The sequence below is a fragment of the Nerophis ophidion genome, linkage group LG05, assembly GCF_033978795.1.
Source record: "Nerophis ophidion isolate RoL-2023_Sa linkage group LG05, RoL_Noph_v1.0, whole genome shotgun sequence".
In the NCBI taxonomy this organism is placed as follows: Eukaryota; Metazoa; Chordata; class Actinopteri; order Syngnathiformes; family Syngnathidae; genus Nerophis; species Nerophis ophidion.
Window position 1 is genome coordinate 52,455,510 of NC_084615.1, and position 17,813 is coordinate 52,473,322.

The 17,813-nt window shown below is 38.4% G+C and overlaps 2 protein-coding genes across 4 annotated transcripts in view; both read right to left on the reverse strand.

Annotated features, from left to right (window-relative positions):
• LOC133553382 (plastin-3-like) overlaps positions 1-1,541 on the reverse strand; it is a 28,627-nt gene extending 27,086 nt beyond the window's left edge. Inside the window, exon 1 of one of the 2 annotated variants that reach the window (XM_061901509.1) lies at positions 1,407-1,541. The gene's annotated coding sequence lies outside the window, so the exon portion shown is untranslated. Of the gene's footprint in view, positions 1-759; positions 784-1,406 lie in introns of those variants that run through there. The other variant, XM_061901510.1, reaches the window with a different exon arrangement.
• A 1,566-nt stretch (positions 1,542-3,107) lies between these two features.
• ptcd3 (pentatricopeptide repeat domain 3) overlaps positions 3,108-17,813 on the reverse strand; it is a 47,138-nt gene continuing 32,432 nt past the window's right edge. Inside the window, exon 24 of one of the 2 annotated variants that reach the window (XM_061901515.1) lies at positions 3,108-3,634. The gene's annotated coding sequence lies outside the window, so the exon portion shown is untranslated. Of the gene's footprint in view, positions 3,635-16,077; positions 16,314-17,813 lie in introns of those variants that run through there. The other variant, XM_061901514.1, reaches the window with a different exon arrangement.

Genomic DNA, 17,813 nt, shown 5'->3' on the forward strand with positions numbered 1-17,813 from the left:
ACGCGGCCCGCAAGACTTTATTTTGCGGCCCCCACCTTAATATGAAAGTTTAATGTTAGTGCGGCTCGCAAGTTTTATATGAATGGCGCTTGACAGCGTTGTCTTATCTGGGTCCAAATTGTTTATTTTTCGGCCCCCACCTTAATAGGAAAGTTTAATGTTAGTGCGGCTCGCAAGTTTTATATGAATGGCGCTTGACAGCGTTGTCTTATTTGGGTCCAAATTGTCTCTTTCAACGTTCTGGGTTGCCTACCCCTGCGTTAGTGGAAAAGTGGCAAATGAGTGAAAGCGACAGAGACGTTGTTTAATTTGCATTGCCTCACACGATGAACACTACATATATTTCTATACGACGCCAGATAACACTCCGGGAGCCGTCACTTTTTTGCGCTCGCTATCCCGGTACTTACCTGGCTATAATCCGCCCACCGCCGTGTTGCTGTCGGGAGGAAAAGTGGAATGACACACATTGCGGAAATAACATTATTCTCCATGCGTCGGCTAAATGTATATTCCACAACCCCAAACATGTCTTTTTCAAAGCCTGCAGTGAAGAGAGGGGTTTGTGATGAGCAAAGACAATTCCAGGAAAAGTGGAAGAAGCAATATTCCTTTGTTGAGCACCCCAACGTGTCTTATTTGCACAGAGAAAGTTGCGGTGCACAAGGAATACAATTTGAAACGACATTATACAACTAGACATGCTGAGGAGTATGCAACATTTTTTTTAAGAAATCTTTTCTAGCGGCCCAGCCTCACCCAGACTCTGCGTCCAATGGCCTCCGTATAAATTGAGTTTGAGACCCCTGGATTAGATTGTGCAGGTGAAACTAATATTTTTGGTTAATTACGAGTGCCCTTTCAGTCCAGTTCCACTAGGTGTCACTGTTGAAGAACAAACCTTGAAAGGGGTTTTCTGTTTTTTTTCTGTTTTTCTAAAGGATAAGGATAAAAGGGACTTCCGTTGTATGTCAATCTGATGACACTGCTTGGTGGATAAATAATAAAATATTACAACAACCAACCATTAGTTTGTTATCCGTTGCTCAAAGGTAGTCAGATAAAATGTCAGAAATTCTCCACATTGACACACATTCATGTGAGTATGAATCCATACTCGTCACTTACACACACGTTGACGATGACAAAGCAGTTTATCATAGAAAGAGTCCCTGAAAATTACACTTTACATCCTAAATCTACTAAATATACGTTTAAAATGGCAAATGTTGATAATGGTTTGATTGTGAGCACAGCAGATACTACATAATTGATCAATGTACAGTTTGTCATCCTTTCTGAGGTACACTGTGAAGTAGGAGTACGACGTCTTCTCTGCTCTTTAACGTCATAAAAAAAAAGGAAAATGTTTAAAGGCAAACATTGTGAAAGAGTCTTTCTCTTACCTGAACTCAGCAGGAGTAACTCAGGTAAATCCCCCGGGAGAAGAGACCCTGTGTGTGGGCTTCAGACTCGCTCCCCGTTTTCTTCATCTGACACCGCCCGGCGAGGATTGACGCCCCGCCCCTGCGCTCCACCCTTTTCTCTGAATCAAACCGCACCCTCCTCACTCTCCCATTATGTCTAGGGACGTAAAGGCTGGTCGATACTGCAATTACGTTAACAATTCGATACCAAGTCTTGCCGCTGATTATTTACATGCTGATGAATGATTATTTGTTGATCATGATAATAAAATAAAACAAAACATGGCAGACAAACCAAAACACATTTTTAGAATAGAATAGAAAGTACTTTATTGATCCCTGGGGGAAATTCAGCACCACAGTTCGCTCACAATAAACAATAATAATAATAAATAATATATGACATATATAATATATGAATAATATAGATATATTCTACATATATTCTACATTTAAGTGCAGTCAAGAAGGAACATATGCATTATACAGTCTGATGGCTGTAGGTATGAGGGACCTCCTGTGTTGTTCCGTGTTACATTTTGGGAGTCTGAGCCTTCCACTGAACCTGCTCATTCTCTCCGCAAGGTCCGAGTGTAGTGGGTGGGAGATGTTGTCCATAATGGCTAGGAGTTTTGCTAGACTTCTCCTCTCTAACACCACCGGCAGAGTCCAGCTCCACTCCCACCACATTACTGGCCTTCTCTACCAACTTGTCCAGTCTGTTTGCGTCCCTCACTCTCAGCCCGCCGCCCCAGCAGGCCACGGCGTACAAGAAAGCGCTCGCCACCACCGACTCGTACATCTTCAACATCTTTGTACAGACGTTGAAGGATCCCAGCCTCCTTCTTGTAGAGGGCCTCAGCGTGTTTTCTTTTTTTGTCTTTGTCATTTTGTCATGTTGATTTTTGTCAATCAACCTATTTGTAATCGAATAATTTAATAGATATACACATAAGATAATATGGCAGCACGGTGATACAGGGGTTAGTGCATGTGCCTCACAATACAAAGTTCCTGGGTTCGATTCTTTCTGTGTGGAGTTTGCATGTTTTCCCTGTGACTGCGTGGGTTCCTTCCGGGTACTCCGGCTTCCTCCCACCTCCAAAGACATGCACCTGGAGATAGGTTGATTGGCAACACTAAATTGGCCCTAGTGTGTGAATGTGAGGGCAGCATGGTAGGAAGGGGTTAGTGCGTCTGCCTCACAAAACAAAGGTCCTGGGTTCGATCCTGCGCTTGGGATCTTTCTGTGTGGAGTTTGCATGTTTTCCCCGGGACTGCGTGGGTTCCTTCTGGGTACTCCGGCTTCTTCCCACTTCCGTGCACCTGGGAATAGGTTGATTGGCCACACTAAATGTTCCCTAGTGAGTGTGAATGTTGTCGGTCTATGTGTGTTGGCTCTGTGAGGAGGTGGCGACTCGTCTGAGGTTTACCACGCCTTACGTCCAAATGCAGCTGAGATAGGCTCCAGCACCCCCTGTGACCCCAAAAGGGACAAGCGGTAGAAAATGGAATGGATGGATGGATAAGATAATGTAAATATATCAACATAATAGTACAATTATTCCTTTTTTTGCATAGAAATATTTTTTAAATAAAGCCAAACAGCACAAAAAAACAAAAACACTTAATTAATTAATTAATGCAATTATTAACAAAAATGACCGCATAATTCATGTATAACGCAGAATAATCACACATTTTATTTTGTCCACACATGCTCCTTATGGTTACTGTATGCGGTCAGTAATAATAAGGTCAATGCATACATACATCAGTGCAAAGTTGACAGGGGAAACTCTTCAAAATAGAAGTAACATTTGTAAAGTTCCATGCATTTTATACAGTTGATCAAATAAATTCACCAAGTAAAACAATTCAAGAATGTTCCTGTATGACATTCCGACAATAAAATTGTGTCAAAATATTAAGTTTTTTTTTTAAGTTAATTTAAATCAAGCTTGCAATTTATTTACTGCAATTAATCACGATTATTCAAAATTGACAAGCGAGATTAATTCAATCAATATAATTTGTCAAATTGCAAGCAGTTGCAAATAATTTTTATATAAAAAAAAAATAACATGACTAATTTGGCCCCGTGAACATTGTCTATCTGTGTTGGCCCTGCGCTGAACTGAGGTGGCGACTTGTCGAGAGTGTACCCCGCCTTCCGCCCGATTGCAGCTGGAATAGGCCTGGATTTGCTTTGGTGGGGGGAAAAAAGCAAAGATGAAAGATAAGACAATATTGGTCTCCTGCACAGTCGTATGCTGCAAGGTAGCAGTGAGTTCATCAAAGTTAAACCTTTGCTATGATCTTTGACTGTGAAGACACAAAGGCAGCGTTATTGCAATGCGACTCGCTAATCGTAAACATTCTCCACTGCTTCTACCAGTTTCTACATGCACAAATTCTTCCTCCTGGTCTCCTCCTCCCCTTACTGCACAGTGATGTGCTGAATCTTGTCAACACTAAATTCCACCTCTGTGGCCACTGAACATTTTCTGGAAAGCCTTATTTCTCCGCGTGTTTCAGTACAGAGCTGTAAAGTGCACACACTTTTGAAGTTTGCATTCAACAGTAAGAAAAATCACTTAATTTGTCAAAACCTTTTTATAAGTGGCATTAAAAATTGTTCTTGAGTGAATGCTACAATGATGCCATCATTGAGTGTTCAATGTGTTAGCTTTGAGCCTTCAATCCGACATTTACAGATGTATAGCATTCTACATCATTGATATATGTCCATATACTGTACGCCCTCTACAGTTTCTACATAATAACAATAATAATAATAATAGTCAAAGGCAAAAGTCCATTTGCTTTATATGCTAAAAGCAATAAAGCTCAGACTTGGTTATTATACATGTGCGAGTCATGAAGGAATTGTTCCAAAACTCACAAGTGTTTTACTGAATAAAGACTTTAGAGTATTAAATTAACTCATTCACTTCCCAAATAGCTGAATTTCAACTGGGAATAGAGGTGGGAATCGTTGGGCACTTCATTTGATCGTAAATTGATTATTTATGCATCTTTAGTGATTATATTGTATATTATGAATATTCAACAATCCGGGGACATCCATTCATCCATGCATTTCTACCGCTTGTCCCTCTCCGGGACGTGGGGTTGGCTGCAACCTAATCCTGCTGCATAATTGATTCAAATTGATTTCGAAGCCAAAAAGTACATAAAAGCCCTTACGTTTTTGAAGAATGCATTTTGGATGCTTTTTAAAAATGTTTTACTTTTTTGCTCAAATTCAATAAACTTCAGTCCTAAACAAACAAAAAAAATATGCCTTTTTACTCTTTTGATGGCCTTTTGATCAGATATTTTCACAGGTTCAAAATACTAAAATAGCTCAAGTTATGCAAACGAATACAATTCGAAAAATTATATGGAGATGTATTGCGTAATTTCCTATTAGACTTATTTTGTTGTTTCACTACTTATCATTCAACCTTGCTTAGCAGTTAGCATTGCTTCTCATTTCCTCCTCCTGTCTTGTTTTTTTAGTTGTTTTTGCTCTGTGTGTTTCCTTTCTAATTCCACAATTTAAAACGAGCTTCATTTAACATACTTAAAAAAAAAATCCATATTTGAACATCTGTCCATTGATGCAGCATCATCCACTTATCTTATCTTAAGACTCACCATTCCCTAACCTGTAAAACAAAACCAGGTGATTCAATTGTGTAAATTTTACTCCAACTGCATTTACCGTATAGCGAATCAAATAATCTCCTCTTCCCACTTACTGCATCACCAGCTCGATAAAATGAGCAATTAACTGGCTCAGCCCGAATGAATCAATGACTCCCAAGTATTTGACGAAGACTCAAATTCACTGACTCCTTATTGTTTCCGTTCTGTTTGGTGACAAGTGACTCAAGTAATTAATTATCAATTGATGAGTGACTTATTTAAATTGGGGTAACAAAAAGAATGTTGGCACAAAAGGAAACACAGGTCATCATCTCCAACCACTATCTCACTCACGGATCAATCAACACAAACGTAAAGCATGCTGGGAAGCGCACACTTCCGAGATGTTGGGGGGAAAAAAATGCTAAAATAACAAAAACAAGTGGAATTGGCGGCGAATGACCTTTTCGTTATGTTCATAACTAGATCCATCAAGTTATTAAACTACAGTATATTATCAATAAAGTGTTGTCCGCCCGTCTTCTTCCAGTGATGTGTCCCTAAATCTAATACCACCTGACCTTTTTCCACTTCATGGTCCAGAGTGCAAACTTTATGCTTTGGAGTCGTATGAAACATGTGTTCCCATTAACTGGACTGATGAATGTTTTTTGTAAAGCTACACAGTAGTTTACTTCTGAGTGCTTCATTTATATCTGCAATGTGTTCTGACTTACATTGTTTATTTGAAACCTAACCAAGTGTACAGTAGAACTTCTGGTTCAAAGATGGTGGATCAGACATCAAAAAGCTTACTGGTCTGTACATTATTAGTGCAATACATGTATTTGTCAATGTAAATAAGACATGTTGAGTCACAGATTCATCATCGTCATTCATTACATGTTCTTTTCGGGACCGAAATAATTTACCTGAACTCTTCTTGATCCACAATAAAATTATTATGCAATTACAGTGTTTCCCATAGGACTGTAATCTATATGTGGCCACAGGGGGTTTGGGGTTTGTTTGCATAATTCGCCATCATGTAAAGTTAAAAAGGACCCCACTGCCCATAGAGAAGAGTTACACATGCTTTCATTTTCAACTCCAAAATTATTTTTTTACTAGATTTGTCGCAGGTCACTTTTTTAAATCGAATATTTAAAGTAAACTAATTACTACACCTAAAAGGTTGCAAATTTGGCAACATCAATTCCTGAAGCTGCCGCTTCTTATTCTCTGGCAGACCAGATATATTATAATGGGGTAAATGGGTAGTGCCATGTCTATTTGTATATTAGGAGTGTCCCAATGTTAGAATAATTATGTGTAAGTTATCACACAACTTTAGTATGCTTAAAGTCAGTTGCTCTAGTTATTAGCTATTGTGCTCAAGCTGTACTTTTTGTATCTGTGCAAGGACAAAAACTTCTTGTCTGAGAGGTGGCCCCAGCTGCAGATGTTATCTTTGTTTTAGCTCGCTAACAGCCAAGGACTTCAAGGACCTCAACGAAGAAAGGACGACGGCACGCAGACGAAGCAGAGACAAGGACCCAGCCCATTCCGTCATGTATTGTGCGTACTGGAACTCCTTTGCATGATATGTGTGACCACTACTTTTAGAGGCGGCCTCGATGATGTTGACTGGGAAACTCCCGAATAAATTGAGGGACGCGGGAGCTGTACCGTAGCGCGTAGGGCGAGATTGTGCCTAAGTGTACAGCGCCATGCGTTCTCCTCATGAGCTAAATGGAACTCTGTCTCTGCATGATAACTTGCTTCTTGTCTGTTTAATAGATGTAATCAGTGTTTGAACCTGACACCCAATCTAATATTGATATTGGGTATCGGTTCAAAATAGGCAGAAAAAAAAATTAACATGGTATTATATCAGCTTGCAAGTAAAACGTCCGATACAAGCAGCATGTTTACGTGTGCAAAGCTGGACAGCCAGTTAACATCTAAATGTCTTCCGATCAGCACATAAAGTTGGTAGTTTTTATATTTTAGTCAAGTCAATTATAAAAGATGATAGGCTACTTGGTGGTAGCAGCTACACAACAGCTAAGCACACAATATCACACAAGCTAGACATGAAGTAAATTATGTTTACATAACAATTTTCTCTAGTGATTACAAGTGCTTTACATTGTGGAACCCATTATCTAAGTTACATTCAAACCAGTGTATGTGGCACTGGGAGCAGGTGGGTGAAGTATCTTGCCCAGTGACACAACGGCAGTGACAAGGATGGCGTAAGCGGGGATTGAACCTGGAACCCTCAAATTGCCGGCACCTACCAACTGAGCCACGTCCCCAAGCATACGTAATAACTGAACAATAATGCAGTTTAAAACCGAACAGGGACTGTGCCAGCAACTTCAGGGTTCAGGTTCGATTCTCGCTTTCCTCTATCCTAGTCATTGCCGTTGTGTCCTTGGGCAAGACACTTTAACCGACATAATCGTAGTGCTACCCAAACTTGTTTAAATGTAGCTAAAAGATGTAGATAATGGGTTTCATTTTGTAAATCACTTTGAATCTCGAGAGAAAAGGCGCTATATAAATATGCTTCACTTCACATTTGTCACCATAAACAAGTATCACATAGTTATAGTTAGTAATATATAACTATAGATATAATTTACACATACCAAGTCTCCAAGGCAAAAGCGTATAAGAAAGTATCCAGTAATAAACGTGTCCGCATCATTCAACTTATTGTGTCATGGGCTTGACTTTCATACCTACTGTTGTCACTCTGACCAATTTCACTTGATCAAATCTTTTCCAACATTCAGCACTTCAAAAATAATCCAAGTATGATGATCCCTGCTGATGTCGAATAAATTCAATATCAGTGTCAGCCAATAGTCCAATATCGGTATAATGTCAGGAGTAAAAAAAAGTTGTATCGGATCCCCCCCAATATCAGCACTGGAAATTTAAAATGTAACAAACGGGGGACAAAAGCTGTCAATGAAGCATGTTTGTATGTTAATTATCCATGGCGTGCACTGGAGATGGGATCCATGTATGTCATCCATGCAACTGTGTATACTATGTCAGTTTCAACTGTCTTTTTGTCACTGTTTTCTGAAAACTCAAAACAATTTGAAATAAATATTAGCATAGGAAAAACACACCTTCGAATTTTTATTAACAGTCAATAATTGCTTTCATAAAATAAATTAACTTTAAAAAAGACCCCAATATTTTGACACAAATGGCAATTTTATTGTCAGAGCGTCGTACAGAAACATTTTTTTATTTTATTTTAACTCAATGTATGTCAATTATTTTACGGAAAACTTGGTAACAGTTTTATTCAAAGGACCGTCAAAATGTATTTCGAAGGTAAATATACAGTACCTGTGGACACACCAGCCAGTCTCCTCACTCATCTTTCCACTGACGTATGCGTTGACCTGTTTACTGACCTTGTACCAACATACACTTTCTAGGTAACCTTTCAGGGTGCACACAAAATAAATTACATAGTTTATGTGTTACACATGATTAATGAGATCATTTTTTGATGATGAATCACATGCGTTAATGTTGATAAAAATTATATATACTATATATTTTGATACTAAATAATATTACACACATATATATATGTATATATATAAATACATATACATGTATATGTATCTATATATATACATATAAATGTATATGTATGAATATATATATAAATACATATATATGTATGTATACATACACATGTATATGTACGTATATATATATACATATACATGTATATGTATGTATATTTACATATATATGTATGAATATATATATATATATATATGTATACTGTATAAATATGTGAGATAAATAACTATATAAAAACTTGGATGATACATTTTCATTTTGAATGTATGGCAAACACGGCATGTACACCTATTAAACATATTTTCTTATTTACATGAGGTCAAAACCTATAGATTGAGTCTGTATATAGTCATATAGACAGGGGAGCCGAAAAGGGGGGGTAAAGGAGACAGATTCTAGGGGCCCATGATGAAGGGGGGCCCAGAGAGGCCCCTAATGATGATGAAATTATATGAAATTATGTGTTGTGGGCCCTGCAAAGATTCTTTTCGTGGGGCCCGAAATCCCTAGTGGCGCCCCTGCATATAGATATACATATATAAGCACGTTTATATATGTATACATACATTATATACATTACCAACCATCTTCTTGACACAAATGGATGTCAAGAAGATGGTTGGTACTGGCCTGATTAACTTTAGTGCGGCATTCGATGGCATAGATCACAACTTAATGATCTCCAAACTGAGAAAATATGGTTTTAATAGTATGTCACTTTCTTGGATGTTAAGCTATCTATCAGGAAGATCACAGAGAGTGTGTTTTAATGGTAGCTTATCTGAACGCAAGTACAATTACTGCGGCGTGCCTCAAGGAAGCTGCTCCTTTACTTTTTATTATTTTTACTAATGAGCTTCCCGTGTTACAACAAACACCATTATAGTTATGTATGCGGATGACACAACTCTATATAGCACTGCCTCTACCTTAAATGACTGACAAAATAACTTAAATCAGGACATGGATAGAGTGTCACGCTGGGTAAATGATAGTAAACTTGTTGTGAATTTTGACAAAACCAAAAGCATTCTTTTTGGATCCAGGCATATGCTTGTTGGTGACCCTCAGTTTCACATTTCAATGTCAGCTACACCTATTGCGCAGGTCAAAAAAGCAAAACTGCTTGGTGTGCTATTAGACAGTCAACTGTGTAGTCCGATCATATCGATAGTATTTTAATGAAAATGGGAATAGGTTTAGCCATGGTCAGAAAGTGCTCCACCTTGTTGACATCCTCAACAATGGGTCAAGTTATAAAGTCCTTGGTTTTCTCTCATCTTCGATACTGTCCTATAATATGGTCCGCTACAACTAAGTCCGACCTGTACAAACTTCAGCTTGTTCAAAACAGAGCGGCTAGACTGTTCCTTGAATGTTCTTTGCGCACTATTTCATTTATGCATTCACGCCTGTTCTGGTTGTCTGTTGAACAAAAGATGCAGCGTTGTCTCTTTATGTTCTTTAGAACTATCATTTTAGATCAATCACCAGATTACTTTTATAAACAGTTTTTAAAATCAACTAACACACATACTCATTACACTAGGAATGCCAGCAACGGCTATTTGGCACTTGCTGCTCCCAGGACCAACCTCCTCAAATATAGTCATGTATAGATGTATATCATTCTGGAATATATTGCCATCACACAATCTCTCACAAGAAAAAATGTCATTCAAGACAGCTTTGAAGATACACCTATTGCAGCTGCCCACATGACGTGTATTTTTAATACTGGTTTTAACTAGCTTATTTATCTTATGTTGTATTTTTCCATTGTATAATGTTTGGTAATGCATGTATTCTTTGTTTTTTAATTTTGTATGCTCCTATATGGACCCCAGGAAGACTAGAAGTCGCCTTGGCGTCAGCTAATGGGGATCCATTCAATAAACAATAAACATACATATGTACACACATTTATATACATATATAATACTTTATAATATGTATATGTATATATCATATATATGTATACGTATATAATACATATGTATCCTGTAATATACATATATATATATATATATATATATATATACCTATAGTCCCAAAAATACGGTGTATTGATATATATATATACACATATGTATATATTTATTTACATATATATGTAAATATATATATGAGAGATGAGAAATACATCACTAATATATATATGTAAATATAAATATATTTACATATATGAAAATATATATTTACATATATATATTTACATATATATTTACATATGTATACATACACATATATATGTACACATACATATAGAATAGAATGCCTTTTGTTGTCACTATGCACAGGTACAATGAGATTAAAAGCAACTCCAGTATCAGTGCGACAGTCTACAAATATGCAAAACATAGGAAAGAAAGAAAAGAAAAATAGTGCAAAAGGAGGTAAGGTGCATAGTCCAGTCCAGAGAACAAATGTGTTGTTTAAATATTATACTATATACATATAGTACAGAAGCATTCAGACTTTGGGTGGAAAGTAAAAACTGATCACACAGAGGTGCTGAACTATATAATCAGTATAATAACACACATAAATGTACATATATATACAAAACAAAAAACCAGTGAAGTTGGCACGTTGTGTTAATCATGAATAAAACCAGAATACCATGATTTGCAAACTCTTTTTTAAATTGTATTCTATTGAATTGACTGCAACGACAAGATATTTAATGTTCGAACTGAGAAACCTTTTTTTTTTGCAAATAATCCTTAACATAGAATTTATGGGCAGCAACACAATGCAAAAAAGTTGTCACAAGGGCATTTTTAACACTGTGTTACATGGCCTTTCCTTTGAACAACACTCAGTAAACTTTGGGAACTGAGGAGACACATTTTTTAAGCTTTTCAGGTGTAATTATTTCCCATTCTTGCTTGATGTACAACTTAAGTTGTTCAAGAGTCCAGGGTCTTGTTGTCGTATTTTACGCTTCAAAAATGTGCCACACATTTTCAATGGGAGACAGGTCTGGACTACAGGCAGGCCAGTCTAGTACCCAAACTTTTTTACTATGACGCCGCGCTGTTATAACACGCAGCTTGGCATTGTCTTGTTGAAATAAGCCGGGACGTCCACGATAACGTTGCTTGGATGGCAACATTTGTTGCTCCAAAACCTGTATGTACCTTTCAGCATTAATGGTGCCTTCGCAGATGTGTAAGTTTCCCATGCCTTTGGCACTAATACACCCCCATAACATCACAAATGATAGCTTTTGAACTTAGCACCTAGAACAGTCCGAATGGTTCTTTTCCTCTTTTGGGCCGACGTCCACAGTTTTCAAAAACAATTTTAAATGTGGACTCATCAGACCCAAGAACACTTTTCCACTTTGTATCAGTCCATCTAAAATGAGCTTGGGCCCAGGCATGCCGGCGGCGTTGCTGGGTGTTGTTGATAAAAGGCTCTCGCTTTGCATAGTAGAGTTTTAACTTGCACTTACAGATTTAGCGACAAACTGTATTTGCTGATAATGGTTTTCTAAAGTGTTCCTCAGCCCATGTGTTGATATCCTTTACACACTGATGCCGGTTTTTGAGGCAGTACCACCTGAGGGATCGAAGGTCATGGGCACTCAATGTTGGTTTTCGGCCTTGCCGCTTACGTGCAGTAATTTCTCCAGGTTCTCCGAACCTTTTGATGATATTATGGACCGTAGATGGTGAAATCCCTAAATTCCTTGAGAAATGTTGTCCTTAAACTGTTCGACAATTTGCTCACGCATTTGTTCACAAAGTGGTGACCCTCACCCCATCCTTGTTTGTGAATGACTGAGCATTTCATGGAAGCTGCTTTTATACTCATTCATGTCACCCACCTGTTTACCTGTGGGATGTTCCAAATAAGTCTTGGATGAGCATTCCTCAACTTTCTCAGTCTTTTTTTCAACTTGTGCCAGCTTTTTTTTTTTTAAACATGTTGCCGGAATCAATTCCAAATGAGCTAATATTTCTAAAAAATAACGTTTACCAGTTCAAACGTTAAGTATCTTGTCTTTGCAGTCTGTTCAATTGAATATAGGTTGAAAAGGATTTGCAAATCATTGTATTCTGTTTTTATTATCAACACACCAACTTCACAGGTTTTGTACATATACATATTTACGTAAGTACACACACAACCCCCCTAAATTTGTGAAATGTCCCTGAGCAAGTTTTACTCCAAGCAGACACTGGGTGGAACAAGGGGATGGGTCAAATGCAAAGGGTAATTTCACCACACCTACTGTGTGTGTGACTATCAGTGTTACTTTTTATTTTAAGTAACAATCAACAAGGTTGTAGGTTTAAGATCATAATGGTTATTTGAAGACTAGTTCTTGCACATTTCCAAACATACAAACCCTGTTTCCATATGAGTTGAGAAATTGTGTTAGATGTAAATATAAACAGAATACAATGATTTGCAAATTCTTTTCAACCCATATTCAATTGAATGCACTACAAAGACAAGATATTTTTTTTTGCAAAATAATTATCAACTTAGAATTTCATGGCTGCAACACGTGCCAAAGTAGTTGGGAAAGGACATGTTCACCAGTGTGTTACATCACCTTTTCTTTTAACAACACTCAATAAACGTTTGGGAACTGAGGAAACTAATTGTTGAAGCTTTGAAAGTGGAATTCTTTCCTATTCTTGTTTTATGTAGAGCTTCAGTCGTTCAACAGTCCGGGGTCTCCGCTCTCGTATTTTACGCTTCATAATGCGCCACACATTTTCGAAGGGAGACAGGTCTGGACTGCAGGCGGGCCAGGAATGTACCCGCACTCTTTTCTTTTACAAAGCCACGCTGTTGTAACACATGCTGAATGTGGCTTGGCACATGTCTTGCAGAAACACGCAGGGCCATCCATGAAAAAGATGGCGCTTAGATGGCAGCATATGTTGTTCCAAAACCTGTATGTACCTTTCAGCATTAATGGTCCCTTCACAGATGTGCAAGTTACCCATGCCTTGGCCACTAATGCACCCCCACATCATCACAGATGCTGGCTTTTGAACTTTGCGTCGATAAGTCTGGATGGTTCACTTTCCCTTTGGTCCAGATGACACAATGTCGAATATTTCCAAAAACAATTTGAAATGTGAAATTGTCAGACCAAAGAATACTTTCCCACTTTGCATCAGTCCATCTTAGATGATTTTGGGCCCAGAGAAGCCGGCGGCGTTTCTGGATGTTGTTGATAAATGGCTTTCGCTTTGCATAGTAGAGCTTTAACTTGCACTTACAGATGTAGCGACCAACTGTATTTAGTGACAGTGGTTTTTTGAAGTGTTCCTGAGCCCATGTGGTGATATCCTTTAGAGATGGATGTCGGTTTTTGATACAGTGCCGTCTGAAGGATCGAAGGTCACGGTCATTCAATGTTGGTTCCCGGCCATGCCGCTTACGCGGAGTGATTTTTCCAGATTCTCTGAACCTTTTGATGATATTATGGACCGTAGATGTTGAAATCCCTAAATTTCTTGCAATTGCACTTTGAGAAATGTTGTTTTTAAACTGTTTGACTATTTGCTCACGCAGTTGTGGACAAAGGGGTGTACCCCGCTCCATCCTTTCTTGTGAAAGACTGAGGATTTTTTGGGAAGCTGTTTTTATACCCAATCATGGCACCCACCTGTTGCCAATTAGCCTGCACACCTGTTGGATGTTTCAAGTAAGTGTTTAATAAGCATTCCTCAACTTTATCAGTATTTGTTGCCACCTTTCCCAACTTCTTTGTCAAGTGTTGCTGGCATCAAATTCTGAAGTTAATGATTTGCAAAAAAAAAAATGTTTATCAGTTTGAACATCAAATATGTTGTCTTTGTAGCATATTCAACTGAATATGGGTTGAAAATGATTCCGTTTACATTTACATCTAACACAATTCCCAACTCATATGGAAACAGGGTTTGTACTTCTTGTTCAACCTTTGAATGATGAACTACTTCATTTGGACACTCCATATCCAGATGTCATGAGTTGTAGCTTATTTATTTTGTATTGCTTTGCAGTGGCTCAATAATTCAAATGAAAAAGTAATTGTCCATCTTCTGTCGTGGATTTTGGACATGGTAAATATTATTTGAATCAGGCATGCTTCCAATATGAATCCTAATTTAGCGTGGTAAAGTGCAAAAGCTAATTTGAATGACAAATAGAACGCATGTGAATATTTCCATGTGACGACATGCTGCTCAATTCACTATTGTTGTCTGTCATGTTGAGTCACACAGATGCACTGACAGGCAGTTTGCAGGACAGAATGAAGACTATGCTGCTTTTTGCAAGATGGAGGATATGTCTCTAAGGCTTATTAATACTGGTAAAATCATGGCATAATAACTTGAAAATAAAGACAACTTCAGATTATTTTCTTTGTCTTACTTTGGCCAAAAATAGAACAAGCACATTAAAAAAATATACATACTACAAATAATCCTCTTGGCAAAACACTTAACGAAAGTGGAAAACTGAAAAAAGAATTGGTGTCGTTTCAAAAACACCATGACGAACACAATGAACTTAGACTTTGTGTCAGTGTTTTTAAAAAAACATTTAACTATGAGCACTTCCAGTTTAGCATTTTAATGTTGGCAGTTTATTAAAAATGTTTGGAAAAGCAACCGATTGTTTCCACAAACCGCATACTGTCACAAGACATTCATTTATCATCATTCAAATATTATAATTATAATTAAACATGTTGTCAGTTGTCAAAACGACACCATTGCTTTGGGATGTGGCTTTAATGAACAGAGCCTGCCAGGACTTAAGACCTTGTTTTAATTTTTCCAACTTCTGTAACCTTTGTTTTGTGTCCTTATTCTTGTCTTTGTGTTTCTTAGATGATATACTTTCATTACAGCCACACTTAGTCCACACAGGTTTGTCTTTTACCTCCATGAACATGTACTGGGATGTGAGGGAAGCAGTGAGCAGCAGCAGTGGCCGCGCCCAGGATTCATATTTGGTGAATTAACCCCAAATTCCAACCCTTAAGGCTGAGTGCCAAGCAGTTTTGATACAAAGGTGGGTGTTTGTATCTGATCGATACTTAATTGCAGTTTCTTGAATGTATGTCTCGCAAATCACTTGATTTTCCTCAGAGATCATATAAGTGCAGCATCTCTCTGAATCCAACGGTCCACAAAAACGCAACTCTCTCTCAACTGCTCACTCAGGCACACTTTGCTCCTCCCCCTTCCTGTTGACTCTATTTTTTTACAAATATCCACATGCAGAGAACGTATTCATCTTGTTTTGTTGCATTTTTGTAATTTTGCACTCAAAGTTTTTCTTAAATGATTGAAATTAATTTATCATGAGTATCATTTCAATGTATTTCATACTACTAATACATTGTTTTATATTGTTGCCATAACTTTATTTGAATAAAATATTTTCCATGTTATCATAGTCCTAGTCAAATAGATGCGGCACTGTGTAAGTTGCGTCCTCCCAGTCTCACAGTCAGACACGGCACAAGAGCCAAGCGTGCAGGTTTTAACAATCATATGTTTAAACAAAAAGTTTTCTCTCCAGCAGGACGCGACTTTTCAGCTTCGTCCATATCCTCTCTCGCCTCCTGCTCCCGGCCGCTTACTGTTAAAGGCAACAGATGATTAGATTAACACGTACCACATGTGAAATCTAATCCCATCAGTGTTCTTGTTCTGTAACCCTGTACACTGTTTGTTTGTCTAATCTTGAACAGGTTTGAGCTGAAAACAAAGTTTCGTTGTACTTGTGCAATGACAATAAAGACCTATCCTATCCTATCCTATCCTAATCACCTGTTGTGGAGAGGCGGAGCCGACGGGCCGACGGCGGGCCAGGGCACGCTGCCCTGCCCAAGATGACAGCACGGAGGCGGAGGATGCGGCGGAGCAAAGAGGCGGGGCTTGCTGCGAGCAACGTCGCCACAATTTGAATCAGGTGCGTGGCACACACACCTGCACACAGTTAACTCATCTGCTCCAGCTGTATAAAAGGGGAGAAGGAGGAGAGATCGAGAGAGGAGTTGGAGAGCCTGCAGGAGCGGATGAAGAGCGATCGGAGAGACGGAAAGGAGAGACGGAGCGCACGACAATGACGCAGCCGACTGAAGGAGAGCGAGGAGCGAGCAGCGGACGGAAAGGCTGAAAAGCAACCCGGCAAAAGACGCAATTATTGAAATAATAAGAGTCAAACCTGCTCAAAAGCATGTCCTTCCATGGTGATCTGCTGAACCTGCGCGACGACGGCTTAAGACTGTCACACCTGTGTCTTGCCGTCAGCACTGACATGCTCCCTTTTTTCCCCTTGGCCTCAGTCTGCACCCCCACTCCAGGGCCTAGGCTAAGACCGATTTTTCAATTTTATTTTAATCTTTTATTTTTTTTTTCTCTCGTCTTTTGATATGGCTTGCGTCAAAGTCTCATCTTTTGCCACATACAAAAAAAAACATTCTGCGCATATTCGACAACAAAATCTAATGAATCTGATTAGACAATGAACATCCTTATTTGATGAATATTCTCCATTTTATAGAAAAATAAAGACATTTGTAAGATACAGGACTTTAAAAAAAACAATAGCCGCCGGGCCGCATCATGGACAAAGTGTGTTTAAAATGCATTTGTTATTTATGATGTAGTAAATAACTCAACTAACATCTCGTTTTACATTTAAAGCGATAAATCTGTACGGCTGAAAGTCCTGGCTTGAAATAAAATGCCCTCTGCGACATCATTTCACAATCATGTAGTTTTAGATAAAAATTACAACGCACACTTTAATGCTACTTTTTTCATGATTCTCTTGGTCTGTCCTCCCTCCTAGTCCCTTCCTTATGTTTCAGGATAATAGCAAATATCATTTCCCCTTTGTTTACCATTCAATCGTGGCAACACCAAGAGTAGTTTAGAACCTCGCGCAAACACGTGGGAGAGGTATTCAAAGTATCAGGACGTTCCATCACATCCTGTGTTTGTGTGACCCTGATCTTGTTGCATGAAGGAGTACAGGACAATGTGTGGGAAGTTGCAAACTTGTTACTAATATTTCTCTCTTCCAAGCAAATCAACTCTCAACAAAGATTGTGTTAGAAGCTTCTAAAGATGC